The sequence below is a fragment of the Pongo abelii genome, chromosome 13 (genome assembly GCF_028885655.2).
Source record: "Pongo abelii isolate AG06213 chromosome 13, NHGRI_mPonAbe1-v2.0_pri, whole genome shotgun sequence".
Lineage (NCBI taxonomy): Eukaryota > Metazoa > Chordata > Mammalia > Primates > Hominidae > Pongo > Pongo abelii.
Genome location: NC_071998.2, coordinates 22,765,616 through 22,771,874, shown reverse-complemented (window position 1 = coordinate 22,771,874; position 6,259 = coordinate 22,765,616).

Below are 6,259 nucleotides of genomic sequence, written 5' to 3'. Positions count from 1 at the left end.
AAACGGAGGTTGCAGTGAGCTGAGACCATGCCACTGCACTCCAGCCTGGGTGACAGAGTGAGACTCTGTCTCAAAAATAAATAAATAAAAATAAAAATAAAAACACTACACACATACATACATAAAATGACTACAATAAAAACAGATTACACCAAGTGTTGCTGAGGATGTGTATGAGGAACCCTCATACACTGCTGGTGGGAATATAAAACAGTACATTCACTTTGGAAAAGTTTGGCAATTTCTTAAAAAGTTAATCATAGGCCAGGCGCAGTGGCTCATTCCTGTAATCCCAGCACTTTGGGAGGCCAAGGCGGGTGAATCACGATGTCAGAAGATCGAGACCATCCTGGCTAACACCGTGAAACCCCGTCTCTACTAAAAATACAAAAAATTAGCCAGGCGTGGTGGCGGGCACCTGTAGTCCCAGCTACTTGGGAGGCTGAGGCAGGAGAATGGTGTGAACCCAGGAGGCGGAGCTTGCAGTGAGCCAAGACCCCGCCACTGCACTCCAGCCTGGGTGACAAAGCAAGACTCCATCTCAAAAAAAAAAAAAGAAAAAAAAGTCAATCATAAATTTACCGTAAGACTCAGCAATTCCACTCCAAAGAATACTCCCAAGAGAAATGAAAACATACGTCCACACTGAGATTTGTTGGAAATACTCATAGTAGCTAAAAATGTTCATAATAGCTAAAAACTGAAAACAATCAAAATGTCCATCAGTTGGTCAAAGCCAATGATTTAGCAATGAAAAGGGGCAAAAGAGTGCACCAACAAACTTTTTTTTTGAGACGGAGTCTCGCTCTGTTGCCCAGGCTGGAGTGCAGTGGTGCAATCTCAGCTCACTGCAACCTCCGCCTCCTGGGTTCAAGCAATTCTCTTACCTCAGCCTCCCAAGTAACTGGGATTACAGGCGCACACCACCACGCCCAGCTAACGTTTTTGTATTTTAGTAGAGACGGGGTTTCACCATGTTGCCCAGGCTGATCTCGAACTCCTGAGCTCAGGCAATCCACTGGCCTTGGCCTTCCAAAGTGCTAGGATTAGAAATTTACAAAGACTGAAAACAGTCTGGGCGTGGTGGCTCACGCCTGTAATTCTAGCTCTTTAGGAGGCCAAGGTGGGCGGATCACGAGGTCAAGAGATTGAGACCATCCTCGCCAACATGGTGAAACCCCATCTCTACTAAAACTACAAAAATTAGCCGGGCATCGTGATGCACACCTGTAATCCCAGCTACTCGGGAGGCCGAGGCAGTAGAATCCCTTGAACCCAGGAGGCAGAGGTTGCAGTGAGCCGAGATCGCGCCACTGCACTCCAGCCTGGGCGACACAGCAAGACTATCTCAAAAAAAAAAAAAAAAAAAAAGATTGAAAACAGGCCAGGCGTAGTGGCTCATGCCTGTAATCCCAGCACTTTGGGACACTGAGGCGGGCGGATCACCTGAGGGCAGGAGACCAGCCTGGCTAACACAGTGAAACCCTATCTCCACTAAAAATACAAAAAATTAGCTGGACGTGGTGGCACATGCCTATAGTCCCAGCTACTTGGGAGGCTGAGGCAGGAGAACCACTTGAACCCAGGAGGCAGAGGCTGCAGTTAGCAGAGATCACACCACTGCACTCCGGCCTGGGCAACAGAGTGAAACTCCGTCTCTAAATAAATAAATAAATAAATAAATAAATAAAAGACTGAAAACAGATCATTGGCCTGGGGTGGGATTAGGGAGTCAATGTAGGGAATTTTGAGGGGGTGACAGAAATGTTCTAAAATTAAGTTGTGGCATTTTGCAATAATTTATTTCATATGACACCAAAAGCATAAGCAATGAAAGAAAAAAACAGGATGAATTGGACTTTCTCAAAATTAAGAATTTTTGTGTAGGCCAGGCGCGGTGGCTCATGCCTGTAATCCCAGCACTTTGGGAGGCCAAGGCGGGCGGATCATAAGGTCAAGAGATTGAGACCATCCTGGCCAACATGGTGAAACCCCGTCTCTACTAAAAATACAAAAATTAGCTGGGCATGGTGATGCATGCCTGTAGTCCCAGCTACTCGGGAGGCTGAGGCAGGAGAATCACTTGAACCCAGGAGGCGGAGGTTGCAGTGAGCCGAGATAGAGCCACTGCACTCCAGCCTGGTGACAGAGCGAGACTCCGTCTCAAAAAAAAAAAAAAAGAAAAGAATTTTTGTGCATTAAAGGACATTATCAAGAAAATGAAAAGACAACCCACAGAGTGGAGAAAATATTTGTAAATCATATATCATTTGTAAATCATATATCATATCATATATCTGTTAAGGGACCTGTATCTAGCATGTATAAAGAATGCTGGCCAGGCACAGTGGCTTACGCCTGTAATCGCAGCACCTTGGGAGGCTGAAGCAGGAGGACTGCCTGAGCCCAGGAGTTCAAGACCAGCCTGGGCAACATAGTGGGGCCCTGTCTCTACAAAAAAATAAAAAATTAGTCAGCCATGGTGGTGCACACCTGTAGTGCCAGTTACTCAGGAAGCTGAGACAGGAGGATTGCTTGAACCCAGGAGGTTGTGGCTTCAGTGAGCCATGATCACGCCACTGCATTACAGCCTGGGTGACAGAGCAAGACCCTGGTCCAAAAATAATAACAATAATCCAGTTAAAAATAGTCAAAGAATCTGAATGGACATTTCTCCAATAAGCACAAGATAAGATGCTCAGCTCAGCATCATTAATCATTAAGGAAATGCACACCAAAACCACAATGAGATATTACTTCACACCCACTAGTATGGTTAGAATCAAAGACAGATGATAACAAGTGTTGACATGGATGTGGAGAAATCGTTACCATTATATACTTCTGGTAGGACTGTAAAATGATACAGCAACTTTGGAAAACAAACTGGCAGTTCCTTAAAAGATTAAACAGAGTGACCTTATGACCCAAAAGTTGCTCAGTGTATAGCTAGGTATACATTCAAGAGAAATTAAAACATATGTCCAAACAAAAACTTATACACAAATGTTTATAGCAGCATTACATAATAACCAAAATGTGTAAATCCAAATGGCTATCAATGGATGAATGGATAAACAAAATGTGGTATATCCATGCAATGGAGTATTATTTGGCCATAAAGAGGAATGAAGTACCAATATATGCTACAACATAGATGAACTCTGAAAACATCAGGCTGAGTAAAGGAAGATAAGACAGAAAAAGGCACTACTGTATGAGCCCATTTATATGAAATGTCCAGAACACGCAAATCTATAGAGACAGAAAATAAATTAGTGGTACCAGGAGTTAAGGGGGAGAAGAGAAGGAATGACTGCTTAAGGGTACAGTTCCTTTTTGGGGTAATGAAAACATTCTGGAATTGATAGTGATGATAATTGTACAATGTTGTGAATGTACTAATGGCCACTAAATTATACACTTTAAAATGGTGATTTTTATATGAATTTTACTTCAATTTTAAAAAAGAAAAAGAATGAAGTACTGCTGTGTGCTGCTATATAAATGATACCGGAAAACATTATGCTAACTGGAAGATGCCAGTCACAAAACACCACATATTATCATGATCCCATTTCTGTGAAATATCCAAAATGGGCAAATATATAGAGAAACAGCAGATTAGTGCTAGCCACGGGTTGGGGAGGATTGGAGGGTGATATCTAAACAGTAGATTTTCTTTTGGGGTTGGTGAAAATGTTCTAAAATTGATTCTGGTGATGGTTGTACAATTCTGTAAATACACAAAAACCATTAAATCTTACACCTTACATGGGTAAATTTTATGGTAAATTGCATTTCAATAAAGCTTTTTTAAAAAAGAATCAGGGCTGGGTGCAATGGCTCACACCTGTAATCCTAACACTTTAGGAGGTCGAGGCAGGAGGATGGCTTGAGGCCAGGAGTTCAAGACCAGCCTAGTCAAGACAGCAAGACCCCATCTCTATAAAAAATTAAAGGAAAAAAAAAAAGAATCATTGGGTTAGTGTGGAACGGACTCTGATTTCAAGGAAAAGGGAGGGATAAGATAATTTTTCTTTTTAAACGGACTCTGATTTCAAGGAAAAGGGAGGGATAAGATAATTTTTCTTTTTAAGAGAGACAGGATCTATGTTGCCCAGGCTGGAGTGCAGTGGCTATTCACAGGTGCGTTCATTGTGCACTACAGCCTCAAACTCCTGGGCTCAAGTGATCCACCTCAGCCTCCTACATAGCTGGGACCATGCCTGGCTAATTTTTTTATTTTTGTAGAGACGGAGTCTTGCTATCCTCAAGTGATCCTCCCACCTCTGCCTCCCAAGTAGCTGGGACTATAGGGACATGACACAGTGCCTGGCTAGAAATAATTTTTAATAGTGTAAATCAATGTACTAATGTCTTTATCTAATAGAATCTTATAGATATACCAGGAGAAAGAATAGACAGTGGTTGGCAGATCAGCAAATCAGCCTTAGGCTCCAGGCAAGGAGGCTACTACAAAAAGTGCAGGGTACCTGGCTGAGAAGTGGAGGAACTAGGGCCTAAAATCCTTCCATGGGTACTAGGAATGGAGGAAAGGTTTTTGTTTTGTTTTTTGGTTTTTTTCCCCTTTCTCACAAAGACACCATTTGCTCACCAAACTATGCTTGGGAGTTGTTTCCACCAGACTTGGGGAGAGGCGTTTTTCTAATTCATCTTACAGGCCAGCTGGGGCCAACTTCACCCCCTTGCATTATTAAACCTCTTTCTACCATGGTTAACAACAACCTATCCTTTTTTTTTTTTTTTTTTTTTTTTTTTTTTTTTTTTTTTGAGAGAGTCTGGCTCTGTCATCCAGGCTGGAGTGCAGTAGCGTGATCTTGGCTCATTGTAACCTCTGCCTCCCAGGTTCAAGCGATTCTCCCGCCTCAGCCTCCTGAGTAGCCAGAATTACAGGTGCCCACCACCACACCCAGCTAATTTTTGTATTTTTAGTAGAGATGGGGTTTTGCCACGTTGGCCAGGCTGGTCTCAAACTCCTGACCTCAGGTGATCCACCCACCTTGGCTCCCCAAAGTGCTGGGATTACAGGCACGAGGCACCACACCCAGCTGAAACATACTTTTCGTTGTCTTACTATCTGGCATCTACGGACCACTGGCCATTAATAATTTGAACTTAGCCAGGTGCTGTGGCTCACACCTGTAATCCTAGTGCTTTGAGAGGCCAAGGTGGAAGGATCGCTTGAGGCCAGGAGTTCACGAACAGACTGGGCAATGTAGCAAGACTCTGTCTGTACAGAAATTTAAAAATTAGCCAGGCATGGTCCCAGATACTGAGGAGGCTGAGATGGATCACTTGAGCCCAGGAGTTTGAAACTACAGGGAGCTATGATTGCACCACTGCCCTCCAGCCTGGGCAACAGAGCAAAAATCTCTTTAAAATGATAGTAACAATAAAAATAATTTCAATTCTTCCCTTAGCTACCTACCACAGCAGTGAACGTTTATACTTCACAACCACTACTACTCAGCTTCTCTACTTTATGCCAACTAAAAGTAGGTGCTATTCCATGGTTTTAACATCTGTTCTGTTTTTCAGTGGTATCAGCTCCTCTTGTTCTAGGTACCATCAAACCTCAAATCCCAGTCCTGATGCTTCTCTCCAGGGCCTCTTCCCAACTCTTTTGATGGACATCTCTAGGAGGATTTCATGCCAGCATTTCAAACATGACAGGAGTGCTGGGGTGAACAGAGGGCACAAAACATACACATGAGAAGAGAACCAGTGGATTCACACAATTTTGGCTTCAAGTCAGGAATAATGAATGGGACAAGGTGGAATGCTACATAAGATGGGCATGTAGATGTGATAAAGAGTGGCACAGGTTGGGAAACAAGAGAGGCTTCCACAGAAGGGAAGGGCAAAGGGTGTTCTACAGTGAAAAGGCCCAGTGGAGCGGGGACATAGCACTATTTGGGGCTTCAGACAGTTAAAGTCGGTGCTGCATGATGCCTGGGCTTCTCTTCTCAGTCTTCTCTCTTTATCAGACAAAGAACAGGAACTTAACAAAATGTGTTGCATGGCAAAGGAAAATAGCGGTGGGATAAGAGGATTGATTTGGGAAGAGGTGGAGGCAGTGAATTCAGACAACTCCAACCACTTCATAAAGGTTCTCAGGTGCAGCCAGGCTTGCCTAAGATGACTGATCTCATCTGTGCCTGGTGGCAGGAGAGACTGATCCTCCTCACAACCCCTATAGAACAGTGGGGCTCCCCCACATCTCAGACACACATAA